Source organism: Dasypus novemcinctus, chromosome 26 (assembly GCF_030445035.2).
Source record: "Dasypus novemcinctus isolate mDasNov1 chromosome 26, mDasNov1.1.hap2, whole genome shotgun sequence".
NCBI classification, from domain to species: domain Eukaryota; kingdom Metazoa; phylum Chordata; class Mammalia; order Cingulata; family Dasypodidae; genus Dasypus; species Dasypus novemcinctus.
Genome location: NC_080698.1, coordinates 6018859 through 6041778, shown reverse-complemented (window position 1 = coordinate 6041778; position 22920 = coordinate 6018859). Strand labels below are relative to the sequence as shown.

At 55.9% G+C, this 22920-nt stretch overlaps 1 long non-coding RNA gene across 1 annotated transcript in view; it reads right to left on the bottom strand.

The window, feature by feature from the left end:
• Window positions 1-22458, bottom strand: part of LOC101436443 (uncharacterized) — a 59964-nt gene extending 37506 nt beyond the window's left edge. The window contains exon 1 of the long non-coding RNA XR_011647513.1: window positions 22379-22458. This is a non-coding gene — a long non-coding RNA (uncharacterized lncRNA). The remainder of the gene's footprint in view (window positions 1-22378) is intronic.
• Between the last annotated feature and the right edge of the window lie 462 nt (window positions 22459-22920).

Genomic DNA, 22920 nt, shown 5'->3' with positions numbered 1-22920 from the left:
TTTATTTATTTATTTAATCCCCCCCGGTTGTCTGTTCTTGGTGTCTATTTGCTGCGTCTTGTTTCTTTGTCCGCTTCTGTTGTCGTCAGCGGCACGGGAAGTGTGGGCGGTGCCATTCCTGGGCAGGCTGCTCTTTCTTTTCACGCTGGGCGGCTTTCCTCACGGGCGCACTCCTTGCGCGTGGGGCTCCCCCACGCGGGGGACACCCCTGCGTGGCACGGCACTCCTTGCGCGCATCAGCACTGCGCATGGCCAGCTCCACACGGGTCAAGGAGGCCCGGGGTTTGAACCGCGGACCTCCCATATGAACTACATGAGTTTTGCAGTAAAGGCAGAAAAAGTCATTTCATAAATTTCAAATCCTACGTGTGATTAAATATCTATTTTAGAAAACAGGAGTAAAAGGGAGCCCCTTAAGTAGAGCTGTCAAAAATACGCAGTAAATGTTCAGTTTTCCTTGGCTGCGTGACAAACGACGCCTGCACATGGTAGGTCAAAGCCAGGGCGATTTCCATTTCACGGGGTTGGGTGGGCAAAGCCCACCAAGGCGCTGGCAGGGGCTGCTCAGCTGCATTCAGACAGGGGCTGCACGGGGCGCAAGGTCCGAGGGCTCCGCTCACGTCGGGCTGCCCGACCCCTCCCTGGGCATCTCTCCAGCGGCCTCCGGCGCAGCCCGGGCGGCCTCGCAGCCTGATGCCACCCTCCACGGGCCGGGCCTGCCACGGGCCCAGCGTCCCTGCCACCCCAGCACGCCCCAGCCCGCCCAGATTCAAGGCAAGGGGAAAGCGAACCCCACCTCTGGACGGGGGCGAATGGGCAGAGCCGGCGTCCACGGCTCCAGCCCTGAAGGCCGCCTCCCGGGAGAGCGCCGACGGCGTCGCCCCTGCCGTCCGATTCCCGCCCCGGTGGAGACGGGGGACTGAGCCCCTCGGCCCTGCCCCTCGTCGCTGCCTTTCCCGCAGGCAGGGCACCCCCCTCCCGTCTGCTCGCTGTGAACCCGCGTGGCATCGGCTTGACAGAAAGGCGCCCGCCCTCCAGCGTCCTCCCGCAGGGCCCCGGGTCCCCCCGGCTCCGCCTCCCCTCAGCGCCTCGTTATCCTTGTTCTTCCCAGAGGGAAAGCGAGAACCTGGGTGGGCGGCAAGGAGGCGGCGTCCCCTGCCGCCACCCCCCTCCCCGGGACCAGGGAAGTGGGCTCTGCTGTCCCCAAGTCAGCGCCCTGGAGGAGCTGGGCGTGACACCTGGGGCCTGGCCCCGCAGCCCTGAAGCTGGCACGCCCCGCAGACCTGGACTTCCCCTGGCTTCTCCAGCCACCGCTTTCCCCTCCATTCCACCCGGATCCCTCCCAGCCCTTCACAACCCTGCAGCGAAACGCCATCGCGCTTTTTTTTTTGCAAGATTTATTTTGTATTTATTTCTTTCCTCTCCCCCCCCCCCCCCGATTGTCTGCTCTCTGTGTCCATTCGCTGTGTGTTCTTCTGTGTCCACTTGCGTTCTTGTCAGCGGCACAGGGGAATCTGTGTCTCTTTTTGTTGCGTCATCTTGTGTCAGCTCTCTGTGTGTGCGGCGCCATTCCTGGGCAGACTGCACTTTCTCCTGTGCTGGGCAGCTCTCCTTACGGGTGCACTCCTTGTGCATGAGACTCCCCTACGCGGGGGACACCCCTGCGTGGCAGGGCACTCCTTGCGCGCATCAGCACTGTGCATGGGCCAGCTGCACACGGGTCAAGGAGGCCCGGGGTGGAACCGCGGACCTCCCATGTGGTAGGTGGACGCCCTATCCACTGGGCCAAGTCCGCTTCCCGTTATTGAGCTCTTATGCTACCCTGTAAACCAAAAGCCCTGTTCTGACTGATACGCTGGATCCCATGGCATGAACCCCCTAACGAGCAGGGTGTCTGCGAGGACCAAAGGCCTTTCTTTTACGTGGGAAAGAACACAGTCTGCCCAGGAAGCCGTGACTCAAAACCCTCTCGCGGCCTCAGCAGGGCTTTCCAGCCCCCTCCGGGCTCTTCTTCCTTTCCAGGTGGTCCAGGGGGAGCAGCAGAGCCTCCCGGGATTTCCTGGAATTTGGAGCCCAGACAATGCCTCGCCAGGCTTTATTCCCAGCGTTCTGGAGAAAGGTACAATTAGCGCGTCACTCAGAGCAGGATGAAAGGAAGAGGGTGCATGTGACTCCTGCCTGCCCACAGCATTGCAGCAGACGCCAGAGACTGGCAGCACGTCCCCCTTTCATATATTTTACTGAAGAGAACTTGCGTGTTTGCCCTGGCCCTCATCCCTTCCTCTTTGAGAAGAGAGAAATAATACAGCATTTGAGAGCTAAGGAGGTGTCTGAGATCATATGCACAACCAATTGATAAATGAGTCAGTGGAGGCCCAGAGAAGTCGAGTGATTCACCTGAGGTCACACAGCTCCTGTGTGGTTTTTCTCTCTCCATGTTTATCCCGTTTATAAAGGACTCCGGTAAGAGAATCAGGATCCACCCAGAAGTAATGTAATCAAAAGGTCCCGCTCACAATAGGTTCACCCCCACAGGCATGGAGAGCTATAAGGACATGATTTTCTAGGTCCCATCCAGCATCAAACTGTCACAGATACCAAAACAAAATTGAAGTTTGGTTAAAAATGCAGAAAGAAGGGAAGCGGACGTGGCTCAACAGATAGAGCATCCGTCTACCATATGGAGGGTCCGAGGTTTGATCCCCAGGGCCTCCTGACCGTGTGGAGCTGGCCCACACACAGTGCTGCCACACACAAGGAGTGCCGTGCCACGCAGGGGCGCCCCCGCGTAGGGGAGCCCCAGGTGCAAGGAGTGCACCCTGCAAGGAGCACCGCCCCGCGTGAAAAAAGTACAGCCTGCCTGGGATTGGCGCCGCACACACGGAGAGCTGACGCAGCAAGATGACGCAACAAAAAAGAGACACAGTTTCCCAGTGCCGCCGGATAATGCAAGCGGACACAACACACAGTGAATGGACAGAGAGAGCAGACAACGGGGGCGATGGGGAGAGAAATAAATACAATAAATCTTAAAAAAAAAAAATGTAGAAAGAAATGATCCGGCAATCCTGCTACTGTGAATATATTCAGAAGAACTGAAAGTGGGGATATGAACAGCTATTTGCACACCGATGTTTTAGCTGCATTATTCACAATTGCTAAAAGATGGAAACGGCCTCAGTGTCTGTCAATTGATGAATGGATACAAGGTGTGATATATACGTACAATGGAATACTATTCAGCTGTAAGAAGAAATCAACGGGGGAAGCACCTGACAACATGGAGGAACCTTGAGGATATTATGTTGAGGGAAATAAGCCAGATACAAAAGGACGAATACCCTATGGTCCCATCACTATGAACTAGATACGATAAAGTTTATGGAGTCGGACTATGAAGTGTAGGCTGGTGGGAGACAAAATGTGTGTTGAAAGGGGAAGCTGATGCTGGATGTATGGAGAAGGCTTAGTAAGATCAGTTGTAAACATATGGTAATGGATGGAGTTGATGGTAGCACAGTGTAATGAGTGTAACACACTTGATTTATGGGTGTGAGTGTGGCTGAAACAAGTGTCTAGGGAGGTTACTGTTAGCTGGAGGACAGCTGGAGGATAATACAGGGAATGGGGAACAGTGATTTTAGTGGTAGATGAGGGCTGGGGTTAATAAAATAAATACAGGAATGTTCTTCTACTACAAGTTGTTAACAGTGTGGTGATACTTGGGGAAAATAATGTAATTTATAGACTATAGTTAACAATATTGTAACGTTTTTCTAGCAAAAGCAAAGAAGGTGATATATTAATGTTAAAGGTTAAAAAGTTGGGGGTTTGGTTCATGAGATATGAATATGATTAAGCACCTTTTCCTTTTCTTCATTTTTTTCATTAGTAAGGAGAACTCTGTCATTTGACTAATCTGTGCTCATCTGTGTATCTTTCTGAACATTAGAGGAACAACTGAGTTTGCTGTTGGAATTAGATGAGATAAAAGTGTCTGAAAAAGAACTTTTTAGGACTAATGCTTTCATAACTTGTTGAGTTACTTGAGACTTGTTGAGTCTGTATTTTATTTTTCTAATTTGAAATAAAGTTTAAAAAATGAGGAAGGAGTAAAATGAATGTCTTCAACAATGTGACTGTTAAATGGACACAATACTACCCTGAATGTCACATATAAGGTACCTGTGACTCAAATGAAGGAATCAGATATTCTTGTAGACTATAAAAGCTCTGAGATGAACAACTATAGGCTCAAGGATATTTTTTAGGGACATAATCCAGCTAATACTGGACACTAGCCCAAAGCCTGCCATTTGGATGGGTTCAAATTTCCCTTCACCTTATAGTGTGGAATATGAAAGGGTGACCTTGAGTTTCCTACGAAACTACCTTCATCCTTGATCCAACTTGCCCTGATTCCATCAAAATCCAAGAAAATAGAGAGTCTGGAGATGTCGTCATTGAAATTTCCAGCTGTGGGGAAGGTTTTCTTCTCTTCTCAATTTTACAAAATCCTGGATTCTGGCTTGACTCCATTACATTTCTTTGTGTTATTAGAAGAGGACTCTTATTTTTAAGAAAATGCCCTCTGCTTCCAATTTGTGAGCCCTGAGCAGGCCAGCACGGAATTCTCACCTTTGTATTTAAGCAGCCCTAGACCTGGACCTAAACGGCTCTCACACCTTCACGTCCCAAGAACTTATTTTCATGGTCATGGCCCCTTGTGGTCCTAGAGAAATTTCCAGAAAAGAGAAGCCCATCTGGCTCAAAGTATATTTAATAAAGTCATTTGTTACTTCTCTGGCTAAGGCCAAATGGGCACATTTTAACCAAGTATATAGTCCCAAACTCTCGATGGCAACTTTTGATGATGATGATGATGATGATGATGATGATGATGATGGCGCCATTTGATTGAATATTTAAGATGTGTTCAGTACTAGGCTGCGTGGTTTAAAGGCTTTATTTCCTTTAATACTCCCAGAAAAGCTGTGCATTTGAAATCATTACCATCCTCCATTTTATAGATAAAATAAGCAGAGGCTTGCGGTTTTTAAGGCACTTGCCCAAGGTCACAGTTCTCTTCCTTTTTAACCCACGGCTCCTCCTCGCCTCCACACCACCACAAGGCTCTCCAGCCCAGCGGGGCCTGGCTGTCAGCAGAGGGGACTGGAGAGCGACATTTGCCCCCATCTCGGCAGCAAGGGCCTCATTTGCTTCCTCCACGAGGACAGCACCGCCGTGGCCTCCCCGTCACTAGACCTTCTCTAGGAAGATGACATAACCCTTTGACATTTCCTCGGAAGCAGGCAAAGCTGATCTATGTTGCTGCAAGTCAGGAGAGGGTTATCTCTGGGGAGGTAGGGAAGGAAAGAGGCAAGAAGGGACTTCTGGCAGCCCCTCTCTCTCTATCTGGGCACTGGTTCCTTGGGTGTGTTCAGTTGTGAATGTGTTTGCTCCAACCAAATGTTTCAAAAATCACATCAGCTGGGTAAGTCGGGGTGCCCTGGAATGTGTTCTTCTGGGAAACAGAGATGCTTTGCTTCGACCTCGCCAGAGCACATGCCCTGCCCACTGGGTGCCCTCAGACCCCCATCAGGCCTCTCTTGGGTCCAGGCCAATCATGGGCTCCCAGGAGGTCCTCCAAGCTCCCACCTGGCCCTCGTGCCAATCCCTCTTGCCCCGCGCAGGCAGTGCTCACTCTAGCTCTCCCATGGCGCCCATCCCGGCCAGCTCCTCCACCACCAAGGACTAGATGAACGCCCTCTCCCCGAGGATCACAGAGCAGGCCTCCCGCCCGCACCAGGAGAGCTGGTCCCAGGCGCAGCAGATGAGGCAGGAGCTCCGGCTAGAGCCTGGGAGCTTTCTGCTGCAGGCGGCTCCTGCCCTCTCAGGAAGGCATGGCTCGGTCCCATGGACAAGACCACCTTCCTTCCCTGGCCAGTGCCAGATGTCCGGGAGTCCCTCTCCTGCCAGGAAACCCTGCCTTGGAAGCACCGGGGGCTGCCCAGAGGCAAGCCGTGGTCCCCGTGGCTTTGTCTGCTTCCTCCGGGGACCCGGATCTCAGGAGCTCCCCATGCTGCCTTGACAGGAAGGCCACCTGATACCTCCAAGCTCCTGCTCCCACCCTCTGCGCCCCACCCAGTCCCGCGCGCAGGCCCCATCGCCGTGGGCCGCTGGCGGGTCTTGCTGAGGTCAGCCCCTCGTGCCCTCAGCTCACACGGCAGAAACGGAGGGCGGGTGCAAATCGCAGCCAAGACGCAGCGTGCCAGCAGAGGCAGAGGGCACGGCCTCTAACCGGAGGAAATGCTTGCCCCCCCCCCGGCCGGGCTGCTGGAAAACGCCAGCTCAGCCCCTGGGGGAGGACGGGCCCTGCCCCAGCCCCACAAGAACCAGAACTCGGGCCGTGCCCAGAAAAGCGGCCAGTCTCCCAAGCACCACGGGGGTCTTGGCGTTCTCCCATGGCTGCCCCAAGGCCTGAGTTCAGCTCCCCAAACGCCCCCCGCAGCTCCCCACCCCAGGCCCTGCCCCTCCCTGGGGAAATGCCTACCCAGGGTGGGCTCCGTCCCATGAGGGCTGACCCGTCTCCTGCCCGCCCTCCATCCCCCCCTGCTCCCCACCCGGGCAGTGGCCCCTTCCCTGCCCCCTCCCCTCCCCCAGCACCAGCCCCCCCAGCTCACGTCCTCCAGAGCGGAGCGAGAAGCAAGGCCAAGTGCAGGCCACCTGGGCTCCACCCAGCACAGAAGCACCGGGCCGGGCCTTCTGGAAGAGGGAGGGGAAGGGAAGTGCACGCACAACCAACCAGGGAGGAGACACCAGGGCGCCTTCTGTCTCCTCCTGGGGCCACAACAGCAACGCCCTGCGGTCAGAGCACAAACACGGGCGGTAGAACGACAGCGTCTTAGAAGTGGGGAGAAGCAGGGGGCGCAGGAGACGGAGGGCGGGCCCCCCCACCAGCACCCCGGGACGGACTTCAACCCACGCCCACTCCCACACACTCCCCACTCCCCCCACACACGCACATCCACTCCCACACAGGCACATCCACACACGCACTCACACACTTGCACACTCACACACATTCACACTCATGTACACTTGCATCCACTTGCACACAGGCACACACTCACACTCATTCACACTCACTCTCACACCCACTCGGGCGCACGTGCACACATTCACACTTGCGTGCTCACATTCACGCACCCACTGTGCACACACATTCACGCTCAGTCTCACATTCACACCCACTCCCACACACATTCACACACATATTCAGCCAGTCACACCAGCACGCTCACACATCCACACTCGCACACACCCACTCACATTCACACCCTTGCACCCACTTGCACACTCACTCTCACATGCACTCACACTGGTGCACTCACACCCACTAGTGCACACTCACGTTCACAGTCTCATATTCACACCCACTCACACTCATTCACATACAGCTACATGCTCAGTCACACACTCACACTCGCACACTCATTCACACACGCTCACACTTGCACACACACTCCATGGGCACCTCCACTCTTAACCCACACAGAATATTCTACTCAACCTGTCTTTGCCGCATTCTTCTGGGCCCCAGAACACAGAAAGCATGGAATAATTCCTTTTATCATGGTAATTTATTGCCACCATCAGCCTCTCAGCACTGTTCATAAAATTACCCTTTTAGGAATTGCTCCCGAGGGAACCAGCCAGGGTGGGGGTGGAGGGGGGCAGCCTCGTGCAGTGCCTGCTCTGGTCTTTCCTGCCAGAAGAGATAAGGTGACCCCAACAAACCCGTCCCATCCTCCCTGGCCTCACTCCAGCTTTCTGCGACATGCGGGCCCTATGGCTGGCCGAGGGATCTGGCGCCAGGCGGCCCTGGTTTTTGGCTTGCCAGCAGCGTGGCGGTGGGCAGGTGGCACCCGGGGCCTCTGTTCCCTCCTGGGTAAGGGGCAATCACTCAGGGACTGCTGTGGGGGCAGAGCGGTCACCACGCAGCCGGCCGGGCATTAGCCCTGGCTGTGGCCCTCTTTTTAAATGGCAGCTGTGAAGCAGCGTGGAAACCGACAGCTCTGGGCCCAGGGCTCCCCGCCGGCACTTCCTAGCTGCGTTCCGGGGGGGACCTACCCTCCCTGCACTGGACGCCCCCTCCTGCAAAGGTGCTGAAGTGGTGAGGGCCGAGGACAGCCTGTGCACAGCGGGCACGGGGCCCCCCCAGCCTGAGTCCCACCTGCGGGGGCCAGGCTTCTAGCCGCCACCAGGGCCTGTGCTGATGCAAAGGGGTGCTGATGAAAAATGCCAGAAATTGGTTGGTTTTTTAAAGGGTATTTATTTGGGGTAGGAGCTTACAGAGACCAGGCCATAAAGTGTAAGTTACTTCCCTCACCAAGGTCTATTTGGAGTAAGATGGCTGCTGACGTCTGCGAGGGTTCAGGCTTCCTGGGTTCCCATGTTCCTGGGGCTTGCTTTTCTCTGAGTTCAAGGCTCCTTCCTGGGGCTGGCTTCTTTCCTCTGGGTGCTGACTTCCTGGGTCTTCAGCATCAAACTCTAACATCAGCAATCCCCAACTCTGTCCCTTGCCATGCCTTTTATCTGTCCCCACCCCTTGGTGAGTGGAGACGCAACGCCCTAATTATAACTCAGTCATGCCCAGGTACAGACCAGATTACAAGCATAATCCAATATTTCTTTTTGGAATTCATCAATTATATCAAACTGCTACAGGCTGTAATCGTGCAAGCGTGGGGCGCCCGGATTCCCGCCCAGGCTGGGTCTACACTGAGGCACCCCGGGCTCCGTGGCGGCTCGGGCTGAGCCCCCTCTCTTGCTGGCCTCCACCCCTGCCGCCCCTACCTCCTATTGCCCTCCCGGGGGAACACATCCTTAATCAAATACTTGCATTAAATAAAATCCTTGCTTCTGGAGAATAAGGCAGCGTGAGATGGTCTGTACCTTGAATGCGGCCTCTTGGGGGCCCCCCAGCTCCCCACACTAGATATGCCCCAAATAGAGCCCAGTGTCCTGTCCTCCCGCCCCAGCCTTCCCGTGGCCCCATCTCAGCTCCAAGTCCCAAGCCCGCCAATCACGCCCGACGCCATCAGCGCAGTCCCACACAGGACCGACCTCGGGGCCCTACTCTACCAGGCCCCTCAAGAATGTCCCCCAGTATTGCTGCCTGCTTGCCTCTCCCACACTGCCCACCCGGGCCCGCGCCACCCACGCCCCTCTGCAGTGCCGCAGCTTCCTGAGACCTCTCCTCTCGCCCCTGTCCTGCTTGGGCCCGGGCTTCTAGGACAACGCCCCAGCAGCCCCGCGAGTTGGCTCCTTACCCCACCAGCCCCCTCTCCCCTCACTTCCCCTCCCGCTCCCGGCGGCTCTGGTGCCGTCCCCTCCAAACTCAGCTCGGGCGCCACCGCCTCCAGGAAGCTTCCCGTGGCCCCCGCTGCCACTGTGGCCTTTCGAAGCTCTTGGGAACCCCACCTCTGCACCTGTTTGCATCCCACGGCACCTGAGTCCCTTGAGGGCGGCGGACCGCTCTCGCTGTTGTAAAAGGCAAAGCCGAGTGGAGGTCACAGACCTCGGGGGCATTTTATTCAGGACGCCAGAGCCTGGCCGTGGCAGAGGAAGCCAGGAGGGAAATAGCCGCAGGCTTCTAGGGCTGGTGAATGACTCTTTTGTTTTGCTTCTTATTTTTTATTTTTTTTAAATGTTACATTAAAAAAATATGAGGTCCCCATAACCCCCCACCCCCCTCACCCCACTCCTCTCACGTCAACACCCTCTTTCATCATCGTGGCACATTCATTGCATTTGTAAAATACATCTTGGAGCCCTGCTGCACCAGGTGTATAATAGTTTACCCTGTAGTTCACACTCTCCCCCAGTACCTTCAGTGGGTTATGGCAGGATATATAATGTCCAGCATCTGTCCCTGCAATATCATCTAGGACAACTCCAAGTCCCGAAAGTGCCCTCATATCACATCAGTATGGCAACCTCTTATGTTCTGTTTTTTAATTTTTTTCTCTTTATTTTTTTTTAAATATTACATTTAAAAAATATGAGGTCCCCATATACCCCCACCCCCCTCACCCCACTCCTCCCACATCCACACCCTCTTCCATCATCGTGGCACATTCATTGCATTTGGCGAATACATTCTGGAGCCCTGCTGCATCGCATGGATTATAATTTACATTGTAGTTCACACTCTCCCCCAGTCCACCCAGTGGGCCATGGCAGGACACACAATGTCCAGCAACTGTCCCTGCAGCACCACCCAGGACAACTCCAAGTTCTGAAAATGCCCCCACATCCTATCTCTTCTTCCCTCTTCCTACCAAATGATTTTTATAGACACAAAAAGGAAGCTGGGGGGAAGTGGACTTGGCCCAGTGGTTAGGGCGTCCGTCTACCACATGGGAGGTCCGCACTTCAAACCCCAGGCCTCCTTGACCCGTGTGGAGCTGGCCCACGCGCAGTGCTGATGCGCGCAAGGAGTGCCCTGCCATGCAGGGGTGTCCCCCGCGTAGGGGAGCCCCACGCACAAGGAGTGGGCCCTGTAAGGAGAGCCACCCTGCATGAAAAAAGTGCAGCCTGCCCAGGAATGGCACTGCACACACGGAGAGCTGACACAGCAAGATGACGCAACAAAAAAAGAAAACACAGGTTCCTGGTGCCGCTGATAAGGATAGAAGCAGTCACAGAAGAACACACAGCAAATGGACACAGAGAGCAGACAATGGGGGGGGAGAAATAAAAAATAAATAAATCTTAAAAAAAAAAAAAGGTAGCTGGCGGGACTCGGTTGCCTAAGGGCTTGTCCATCCTGTAGGGGTGGCTCTAGGGCGGGTGGGCTTTCTTTTTACTGGGTCAAAAGTAATAAACTAGGGGCTTGATTGGCTACCTGGGTCAGCGCCTTGGGGGTGGATTTCAAATTTCAAAAGATAAAGAGGAGGCTCAGGAGGGCACGGGGTTTTTGGCTCTGACGGGTCCCCAGAGCTTTCTCTATACACTTCTATCACTGTCTCCACGACCATGCCAGGTGCACAGCAGCCACTCAGTAAGTGTCAGCTGAGCGAACGACATGTCAGACTGCCATGCAGGGGGGGTTAAGAAGCCTTTGCGCCCCTCACCTGCCCCTGTGGCCCCCACACCTGGAAGTGCGCTTTGCCAGTTTGTTGTACTCGCCTGCTCCTAAGAGACACATCTAAGCAGCTGCGAGCCCGGGCAGGATCCCGTGGGTGTTTGCAGGTGACCCGCCTGAAACTGCACGTCACCGGCCTCTGCGTGCGGACTCCCGGCCCCCGCTACCTGATTGTCGTGCTGACCCCGCGTCATTGAGACGCAGAGGGTCATTCCCTCCCCCGTGGGCCTTTACCACGCTTCCTGCTCACCCCGGGTCTCAGGACTGGCAGTGACGCCCAGAGGGTGGGGTCAGAGGTCTCTGGGGGTGAGGGGGTGCTCAATGGGGAGCAGAAACGGGCCAGGAATGGGGTGCAGGCTTTGCCTGTGTAGCTCGAGGCCCTGGCCCCCGCTGCGAGGAGCCCCACACGTGTGAACGAACAGGTGGAGTGCCGAGGTGCTGGCGAGGCCTCCGGGTCGGCAGTCCCCAAAGCCTTGAGCTGGGGGGGGCTTTGGGGTGCGTGGGGAGGGGTGGCAGCCTTTGGGAAAACCCAAAGCATAGCCAGCAGAAATCGGGGCTAGAGGCAGCCCGAGGAAATGGGAGCGCCCCACAGATGCCAAGACACTGGGAAGGGTGTCGGCGTGCCCATCACCCACGGGATGGGCTTTCGAGGCCCTTTTAATAAGGTACAAAGGGACCCGCTGGCACCAGCTCACGGAAACGCCCAGTCCTGGGTTGATGTCCAGTTACAGAAAATTTCCCAAGTTGTGGATTCCCATTTGGCTGACGGTGCTCACCTCCCACCCTGCCGCCTACCGGCATTCCCCGTAACCTCTGACCCCTCTGGGACCACCCAACCTCTCCCATCACTCCGATCGTCCAGGGGTCAGGCAGAGAACCGGGGTGGGGGCTGCAGGCTGGAGCCCCACATGCAGGCCCACAGAGCACACTTGCTCCCTGCCCAGATGGGCACAGTCACGTTTTAGCGAGCGGCGCCCGCGCGGCACGACAGCCTCCGAGGGTTTGCTGCGCTCTGCGTATCGAGCGCCTGAACTTCCGGCGGCTCCTCACCTGGTTTCACCAGCCTATGCGGTGCCAGGCGGGCGCACGCACGACGCTCAGATGGTCACCAAGAGCCCAAACACCCCTGACCTCCGCTTTTGTTTTCTGTCTGGCATCCGGGGAAAGCATCGAGCAAAGCAGCCACCGCGGGGTAGCACTGCTGGGGTCCCAGAAGTGGCCCTCGAAGGCAGCGCGCTCTGGAGTCGTCCTGAATATGCAGCAAACCTCACAGAAAGTGTTCTCCGCTCCCTGTGGTTCCAAACACCAGGACTCCTGCACAAAAGCTGCACAAAAGCCACCTTGAGCCTGTTTGCCAACGTGGATGCCAGGGTCCTACGTCCAGAGATTCTGGCCCCTTGTATCCTGATGAGCCCCTGGCAGCTACAGGTAGAGGAAGCGCCCGGGTGGTTCTGGGATGAAACCCTCCGGCTCAGTGAAGGATCCACACTCAGCACCCGACGTCAGTGGGCAGAGCACCTCGGAAAACAAGGTGCAATGATGCAACAACTTATACTAAAGTTTCAGACAGCGCTTTCTCTTATGGTAGCATTTTAACAGTCCACCTGTTTGAGACATAACTATTTGTTCTCTTCCTGAAGGGTCTTTGGTGGAAGGAAAGTTTACCTGCCCTCCCCACCCTCGGCCACTGGGGCCCCTGATGTGCAGTTGCATCACCTCATTCATCTTAGCTAGGACAATTAACAGCGAAGCCCGCCTGGAGGGTTTCCATCTGAACCCTGCCCGGCAGGGGGGGGGGGGGGGCCGGCGCTAAAGGAAGCCCCAGGACTTAGACGACTCGTTGTTCCAGTAGACAACGAGCAGAAGGTGCGATCTGTGCTTTGTCTAAGGCTGCCGGGCCTCCTCACCACTGCCACGGGGCTTTCAGCGGCTGGATGAGAAGGTCACTGAGAAGGTTACTCTCCCTGCTGCAGCTCAGCCCGGTTTAATTAACACCTGCCCTTCCATCCCAGACGTCCCTTTCAACTGGCTGCTCTCTCCCCAGGGCTCCTTTTACACCTGTCTTAGCAATTCCGGGAGCAAGGCTTTGAAGCGCCTTTTCAAAACCCCTCGTTAATGATCTGCTAATTATTGTGGTGACTTTTCAATGAGGTGTGACAGGCTCAGCTGGCTTGTCAGCCAAGAGAACCCCAGGGTGCCACTGGAAGAGGGGTGCAGCCAGGGGGGCAGGGAAACAACTCTGGGCTTGGGACTGCCCTGATGGAAAGGGGCAGCCCCGTCAGGCCAGAGAAGAGAGCCACGCTCAGGCCAGGCCACCGAGAGCCCCTGCGGGAGCTGAGCGCGCTCTGAAGTCCTGCCACCAGGTGTGGGAAATGACTTAACCAGATCCCAATCCCCGCCAGCACCCGAGCCGGCGACCCCAAGCCCCACGGCCGGCTCCTGGCTCTGGGAAGGAGCCACACATGCTCCTAGGAAGGTTACTGTGTCCTCAGCACCCCCAGCCGAGCCCCTGCCTTCAGCTTCGCCACGCACAGCCGTGTCCTGGAGAGCCACGGTCCACGCCACCGCCAGGCCCGCGCGGAGCTGCCACCGCGCTCCCCGTGCTCCCGCCTTCACCCCCACTGCACAGCCCGCGGGGTCCGCTGGAAGCCGTGGGCCACCCACCTCCACGCCTGCGCTCCCCAAAACCCTGCTTCCACTTGGCGAAGTAAAACGAGTGCCGGAGCGGCCCAGGACAGGGCGCGGGATCTCTGGCTGTCTGCACCCCTCCAGACGAAAGCGGCTTCGAAGCGCACCGAAGCGTTGTCCCCGGCCCAAGCTCTGCCAACAGCTCCGCTGTTCCTCTCTGCCCGCGCCGAAAGACCACCCTACCGGGGGAGGGAGGGGGAGTGCCAGCCCCGGTCACCAACTTGGCCGTGGGTTCGCACAGAGCAGAGAGCACCGTCAATGAGACACACAGCCCGGGATGGAGACGGGCATGCTCAAGTTCAAAACCTGCCCCGATAATGACCAGGCCGAGGCTGGAACCAGGTCCCCTGGGGCTTGTTCACCAGAGCCCACCATGATCTGAGGGGTCTTCACCCCAGCAGAGGGCCGTGGGGACAGGACCAGCCACGCCCACTGTGCCTCGGCCACCAGCACGCCCTTGCGCAATGATAGCTGAAAACACGTGGGCAGCTGGGCTGACTGGTCTACCTCTCGGATCTGCTCCTGGGGCCCCTGAAGAATGAGGAAGGGGCGTAGAGGGGCTTCCCGGTCAAGACCAAAGCCTGTTCAAGGGCAAAGGTGTGCAGAGTGACAACCTGAGGGGTGGCGGTCTCAGGGCGGGACAGGCAGTTGTCACATGTATTGGGTAGCAAGTGTCAGAGACCCAACTCAAGCCGATTCAGGGGAGACTGTTTCCTCCAGCTCACATCTGGTAAGAAAGAGGGTGGCTCGGGCTTCAAGTCTGGCTGGTTCTAGGGTCGCAGGTGATGACGCTGGGCCTTTCTGTCCCTCAGCTCCTGCTCTTGCCTGCTTTCTTCCTGTTGAAAACGGCTCTGTGTGCAGGGGGAGGAGGAAGGGGCGGGGGATGTGTAGGAGCAGGGGCTGGGGAAGAGAGCTGCAGACGGAGCAGTCCCACTGCATCCCCGCTGGTGATTCCAGAGAAAGCAGCCTTCTCTCTTCCAGCTCCATGTACCAAATCCCACTGGGATCGGCTGTCTCCAGTCCCATGCTTGTTCCCTGGATGAATCACTGTGGCTAAGTGTTTGGGGCACCATGACCGGCCAGGCCTGAGTCACATGTCTGCCACTGAAACCAGGGGACAGGCTACTCGAATTGGTAGCCACACCAGCAGCACGTAGAATCAGTGAGCAGTGGACACCCAGGAGAAAGGGATGCCGTTTGCAGACAAAACGGAGAAGGGTGTAGGACAGGTGCAAAAACAGGCATACCCCAACTGCACCCTTTTGTACCCTGGCAGCTACTGTTGAGCATCACAACATTTTCCCCTGAGCCCAGATCTAGCTTCCAAATCCTGCTCAATGCACCACTCAGGCAACCACCTGGAGTCAATGCAATTTTAGAGCTTAAAACAAGATGCCAGATCCTTGACGAGTAAGAGCGTAAAGGAGACCAGATTTACGGAAGGAGTAGGGAGCACGTGGCAGCGTGGGTAGTTCGAGATAAGGTGTTTTCTTCCCATGACAATCACCCAGAAGTGAGTTGTGAGTGGGCAGCTCTGGGGACCTCTGGCCTTCCCCTGTCTGGGTTTCCACAGGTGTTTGACTTCAGGATGGTCCCGATTGCTCCCAGTTGTGCCCTTCATCTCTTGGTCAACAACCAGCCACACTGGGACCGAGGGCACAGCTGCAGGGGAGCCCTGGATTCTTCTGCAGAGAGGCTCAGGCCCCTATCTCCAAAGCACATCGGGCAGGCGAACCCAGACACGTCAAGACAGAGACCGTCCTCCGTTACCAGCCCGGCTGGCAAGGCCAGGGCACAGTGGGCGCTGGGTGGTCCTGGTGCACAGCTGCAAGCAGGCAGCCAGTGGGGAGTCCCATACCTGCGATGACCTGCGAGAGTGCAGACAGCAGCCAGGTACCAGGGAGCAGGGGCCAGGAGTGGACCAAAGGGACGGAGGAGCAGGCAGAAGGAGGAGAGACGTGACGTGAGCCTGTGAAAGGATGCAGTGTCGAGCCAGGCCGATCCACCAGAGAAGGACGGGGAGCAAGGAGAGGGCCCTAAATCCAGGTGGCCAGAGGCACATGTCACCAGCTTCTGGATCAGCTAAAAAGTCACCAACTCTTGGGCCAGGTCCCACTGGGGACACAGCTAGTTTATTTATTCACAGGTTTATGTAACAAACACTTGTCGGCCACTTAGTATGTGCCAGTACTTGACAAATATTAGCTCATTAAATCTTCACAACAAACCTACGACAGGTGTGCCCGTCAGCCCTGTTGTATGGCTGAAAAAGCCAAGGCTCAGAGCGGTAAGTGCTGTGCCCAAGGCGGCACAGCTCATGGGCATCCCGACATCCTTCCAGCCCTGGCCTCATTGGCCCAGCACCTGGGGGGAGCAGGCAGGCAGGCTCCGCCCACGTTACCCAGAAGCCTCTGGGGTCTGCAGCCAGAAGGGCCCTGCAACCAGGGTCTCCACTGCGCGGCCCGGCGTGCCCTGGACGCCGGTGGTCCCGTGGGGACCGCAGGCTGCGGTTCCTGCCTCTTCATGTGGTCTTCCCGGTCCAGCCTGGGCTTCCAGGCCACCACCCAGGCCCTGCGCAGAGCTGGAAGGCGCCAGGCCCAGCGGCATGGGAATGAGAGCTGGAGGTGTGCAGGCTCCCCCGCCCGGCAATCAATCCGCCGCCCTGGAACCGAGTTGGAAGTGCGATTCCGGCAATTAGAAAGCCCAGCACTTTCCTCTTCTCCCTAAATAAATTAGAAGGGCTCTTGGCTCTCCCTTTGCGTTTAAAGTGCTGCTGTAAAGCCTTAGACGCCGTGCCAGAGGCCCAGTTGGCCCAGGGGCTTGGCTTCCAGCTCCGGTTCTGCATCCGAGCAGAATGGGATCCGCGGCCAGGGCAGGCCCCTCTCCAGGCCTCGGTTTCCCCATCTATAAAATGAGAAGCTTGGACTAGGCGGCCTCTGGGATCCCTTCCAGCTCTCACCACCACTAGATTTCAGGTTTACCTGATTGCCAGGAAGGGCTCCACATAAACAGAATTTTTGCTTCTTTTAAGCTGGGAACTGCCTCTGTTATCTATTATTTTATAGAACGATGAAACCCTGCAGGTGAAAATACACCAATTTCCTAGCAGAGTGGGACAGGGGAGGAGTCACGTACCCATGTGCCAAAAACGTACGTGCTTTCCAGAACACGAGGTGCTGGCCACGCTCGCTGACACCCTGCGCGGGCACGGAACCGACTGCTCTCCAACAACCATCTCACCTACGCCTCTCCAGTGTCGCTACTGTGCCCTTTGCACAGACAAGAAAACCAAGACAGGAGCACATCCGAGCCAGGGCTTCCCAGCCCCAAAAGCAGGGCTTATAGGCACGACTCTCTCCAACTCCAAAATCCAGGAACCTCAGTGGAAACAGGGAATGAATGAGCAGGAGGTGACCTCAACACAAAGGCACCAGGCCGGCTGCCCACGGGGCCGGGCATGTCTGGGCAGGGCACAGATGCTTCCGGCGCGTGGATAGCCGGCAGATACAGAGAGGACTGTGCTTAACAGGCCTCAGCACCCTTAATGAATGCACCCCAAGGCGCCCGGCTCTTGCCAAATGGCCTCTTGCTTCCCGCCTCTCTTCACTACCTCTGTAAATGGAATGCCAATTATTTCACACGAAGGGACTCTTTGGGGCAGTTTAGAAACATCACGAAATAAATATTTATGGCCCTTGGTGGTGGTTAATGGGGAGCATTCCGCTGCCGTGGCTCCCGTGACCCGGCTGCCTCCCAGGTGTGCTACATCAAGACGCTCAGAATTCACAATTATAAATGCTAAATGACATTTTAATTTTTTATAGGAAGGTGTGGGCAAGAATTGCAAAACATCACTTGTCTCGAGGGTTGTCTTACCAAAGAAATGACTTTAGTAGCACACAAAGAAAGAGGAATGTACATTACCAAATTACAAAAATAAAAGCATCGACTCAGGTAGGTCCAGCTGACAGACACCCTAGAAACAAGCATTTCAGCAGCAGTCGTCCACAGAGCCCCCTCTGCAGCCCCTAAAGTGTGCTTTCATCGATATTCCACGTTCTCTCTCTCTCCAAAACCTCTCCATGTACTTGCACACACGTTCTCTCGAAATCCATCAGTGTCATACCCGGAGGCTCGCAGGGACATTGGGAGCTCCAGGCTGGCTGAGTGGTCCCTGCCGGGTCCCAGGCCCCGGCCAGCACTGACCAAGCACCTGCCCTGTGCCGAGCCCTGGAGGCGGAGCGATGGGCAGAGTCCGGGCGCAGCAAGGAGCCCCGAGGGGAGGAGGCCGGGCTGGACGCAGGGCAACCACGGTCCAGGGTGCTGGGAGAGGCTGAGGCCGGCTTCAGCCTCAAGCATTTCACTGGTGGTGGAATTTATGAGTTGGAGACAGAGTGCAGGGGAGGAGGGTTGCAGAGGTGTGGCGACCTGGCCCCTCCTCGGCCAGGCCACCCTGCACCTGCTTCGTCATCACAAAACAGGACAGTAACTGCCAGTCCCCAGCGTCGTCAGTGGTGGTGGGCTCAGGGATGGGGAGGCCGTTTAACAGGGCTGTGACTGAGCCCAAGGTTGTCAGACAAGGTTTGAGTCTTGGTTCCACCCCTGTCTGTGTACAGTGGCCTAACCCCTTCAAGCCTCAGTTTACCTAATCTGTAAAATGACTGTACTAGTCAGCCAAAAGGGGTGCTGATGCAAAGACCAGCACTCTGTTGGCTTTTATAAAGGGTATTTATTTGGGGTAGACGCTTACAGTTACTAGGCCCTAAAGAGTCCAACTCAAGGTACCGTAAGAGGTGCTTTCTCGCCCAAAGTCATTGGCCATGTGTTGGAGAAAGAAGGCAAGTGATGTCTGCGAGGGTTCAGCCTTCCTGCTTCCTTTTAGGGCTCCGTGGTCCCAGCTTCTCCTAGTCTCAGCGGGAGGCTGGGGTAAGGCTGGTCTCTCTCTCCGGGGCTCATTTCCTTCGAGGCCCAGCTGCTCTGTTCTCTCCACAAGGTCCACTTAGACCACCAGGCTCGTCTCTCTAGCCCGGGCCTCTGCCGTGTCTAATGAGCTGTCTCATGTCCTCTGTGTTCTCTGTGTTTACTTTCTGGGGCTCCAGCATCAAAAACCTCAACCCCCTCCTCTGCTGTGTCTCTCGGCCAGTCCCTGCCCACCAAGGGGATAGGGATGCAACGTCCCACTGATGTGGCCTAATCAAAGCCTTAAGCATAATTTAATCAAGAAAAAGTGAAACCTCGGAATCTAATACAATCTAATATGCCCAGAGGAACGGACCAGTTTACAAACCTAATCCAACATCTACTTTTGGAATTCATAAACAATACCAAACTGCCTTTCTGTGGTCATCCCTTTCTCGTGGGACCGCGATGAGGACACATTTTGAGGGACCAGCACAATGAACACGGAGACGGCTTCAGCTGTGACGGTGCCAACACCAGGCTGAGCCCAGAAGAGCCGCGCGCTCTGCAGGCATTTCTGCCCCTTCAAATTCTTTACGCATGTGCCAGGTAGGTCCCATTTTCCTCTTGCTTCTCTCAGCTGCTCTCTCTCTCCGTAACAGCAGAGGCTCCTTATTTCCTCAGAGTCTTTGCTGAAATCTCACCAGTCACCCAGCACGATGTTTATTTTTTATTTTTTTATTTACTTCTCTCCCTCCCCCCTCCCACCTGGGTCTGCTCTCTGTGTCCATTCGCTGTGTGTTCTTCTGTGTCCACTTGTATTCTTGTCAGCAGCACCGGGAATCTGTCTCTTTTTGTTGCGTCATCTTGCTGCGTCAGCTCTCCGTGTGTGCAGCGCCACTCCTGGGCGGGCTCAGCTTTTTTCATGTGGCGCAGCTCTCCTTGCGGGGTGCACTCCTTGCACATGGGCCTCCCCTACGCGGGGGACACCCCTGCATGGCACGGCACTCCTTGCGCACATCAGCACTGCCCGTGGGCCAGCTCCACACGGGTCAGGAGGCCTGGGTTTGAACCCTGGACCTCCCATGTGGTAGACGGACGCTCTATCAGGTGAGCCAAATCGGCTTCCCCAGCATGATGTTTAAAGTCCGAGCGAAGCCCCCTGCTCCCCACGCAGGCAGGGTATCCTCGTGCAATTCAAGCCCCCGACAGAACCAAATCTAAGCAACAGCTTAGGCTGGCAACAGGAGCTTGTTTGAAGCGGCCCTCGATTAATTGCCAAATAAACTACGTGGTCTGCAATTCCTACCAGAATTCTGTGGAGGCTCAGACCACAGTGGCCACGAAGGGTCAGTGCCCACAGCCTGGACATCTGACGGAGACTCTGGGGGTGGGGCGATCCCTCAGCTGTGTGGAAGGGAAAGGCCAGGAGAGGCTTTCGGGTCTGGTCGGCCAAGCCCTTGGGGCCTCTGGCTCCCCCCAGCCCTGGCTGCCGAGGCCCAGCTCCTGAGCTGCTCCCACAGCCCCCCAGCTGTGGGACAGGGTGCCTCAGGGAGGCCGGCGTGAAACGCTTTCTTGCCCCCATTTCCTAGCTGCCCCCAGCACAGTCCTCAGCCTCCACCAGTGAGAATGACAGAGTTGAGGCACTGAGTTCCAACCCCCTTTTTCTGTCTTTATGGATCTTCTGTGGTTCTTGCTTGTTTCTCAGTCTTCAAAGTGTGGTAATAATTTCTTAATTCCATCTACATAATAAGAGAGGGCTAATGAATTATTGTACCCATGGCACTCTTGCAGTTGTTGAATGAAAGGAATTCAAATAACCCAAAGGGATATGGTGTTTTTTTTTAGTTATTACTTCAATAGACAGTATAAAGAAAAATCAGCTAATACTGATAAGGGATATAGGCAGTGAAGAGAATGAAATGACTGTGCATCAATACTAATTATTTTCTTTGAGGTCCGCAATTATTGTTTTCTGGCAACACAGTCCATGTGGAAAAACTCACCGTCCTTGTTTTAAGAACAAAACAGAGACATGTCAAAGTCTTCCATTCATTTGATAAAAACCACAGGAGCTGGGGGGATGGCTGGGGTCGCACGTGCCTTTCTTCCTTAAAACTGATAGAAGGAAACTCGGCTCATCTGGAACATTCTTCCCACAATTCGGCCCGTGGCCGCTCACGCTCCTCGGGGCTGCCGGGCGTCGGGGAGCGACATCATCTCCGCCCTCCGCGGCGAGGCAAGGCGAGGGCAGGCGGGCGCGTCGGTCCTGCCGCCGGGGGACTGGGGCGGCTCCGTCCCCCCCACCCCGAGCTGCTGCCTGCTGGGCAAGCGCCCCGACCGAGCCCACTCGCTCCTTGTCAAGTGTTTATCGAGCCCTCCTGTGTGCCCTGTACCGTTTCACTCAACGAAACAGATAAAGTCTCTGCTCTCAGGGAGCAGACATTCTGCTAAAGGGAGAGAGGGGGCCAGCAAGTAAGAAAAGCCTGCGGAACGTCAGCCGGCGACACGCCCCGGATGGAGAGGGATGGGCGGTGGGGACCAGCTGCTGCGTGGAGGGTGGCGGGAGAGGCCTGTCCAAGCAGGGGACATCCGAGCAGACACCTGAAGAATCAAGGGAGTGGGAAGAGCGTCCCAGGCAGAGGAGGGGGCCTGGGCAAAGGTTGGGGATGCTCAAGGGACAGCAAGGAAGCCGCGTGCCGGGACAGAGCCCGAGAGCGAAGAGGGGTGGGAGAGCAGGACCCGAGAGGAGGCTGGGGGCGACAGCCCAGGAGTGGGGCGCTGCCAGAGCGCAGGCAGGCGCGGAGCCGGACTCACGTGCTGCGCCGAGGCTTTCAGGTAAGACCCTGATTTCTACTCTTTTTCAGAAGGAATACTTGCAAACTCTCGAGAATATGAAAAATGCAGAAAAGAATCAGGATGAAGATGCGAGAAAGTAAAGATATCAGGCAGCTGGTTTTAGAGCGGTTTCCTCCCATTTCCCAACCTTCACATAATGCTATTGTAGTTTATAAGACGCACATCTCAAATAGGAAACTTGGGGGACTGGACGCAGCTCAAGTGGTTGAGAGCCTGCTTCCCACGTACGAGGTCCTGGGTTTGATCCCCGGTACCTCTTCAAAACAAACAACAAACAGGAAAAAACCAACTCTCAGTAGGGAGCGGATGTAGCTCAGTGGTTGAGTGCCTGCTTCTCTTATACAAGGTCCTGGGTTCAATCGCTGGTACCTCGATAACAACAACAAAGGCAACTCAACTGAAAGTTTATTTCCTCAAAATGAAGTAGAATTGGGTCATATACTCCTTTAACTTATACACAGACTTTGGAACCCATCCCCCCCCACACACACACACCTCACTGCCTAAGAAGAGGCGCCGCTGTCACCCTGAAAGACAAACGTCTGAACAGGGAGCCTGGCCTGGCACTCGTTGCTGTGGGCCTCAGTTTCTCCTTGTAAAACAGGCATCAGTGAAGGAGAGATAACGAGTGTAAAGTGGCACAGGAAAAGGACTAAATAAGTGGCAGCTAACCCGAACTGTTAATAAACAAAGTCGTGCAATCAACAAACACTGACCCTGCGCCAGTCACTCTTCCGGGTGCTGCTATCACACCAGGACGTAGGACAGAAACGAACTTACCCGTTATCTTCTCTTCCTAAATTCCAACTGTCCAAAAACAGCAGATCGATCTGGAAAGAGGAGGAACTTATTATCCCCATGAACCAGGCCAGGGGGCCGAGTCTCTGGCCCTGCTACAAAAGTCAGCAGGCTTGAGGCTGCTGGGATGCAGCTGCAGGTGCGCAGCCGCTCACGGGCCCCGGGGCTCCCCACGCAGACCCTGTCTTCTCCTCCCTTCTTTGTCTTTGTTCCTGCTGCAAAGCAGGACTGGCAAGTTCCAGGGAAGCACAAGAAACCCCACTTCTGGCTGAAACCTTGGAGTGTCACCCACCGTCCAGGACAGTGGCCTGCTCCAAACGCAGCCCCTGAGGACGCGGCTTTCTCAGCCCTCGGGATCACCGGCACCTGAACTTGGGCCTTTGACAGCCACAAGGCTTAGACTAAACCAACTGCTGAGCCACAGCAGGCAGCAGATTCTGCTCCTAGCATGGCAGGCTGGAAAGAGAAGTAACTCTTAATCAAAATGCCAGAATTCACGGTGTCCTCTCTGATCCTACAGGACG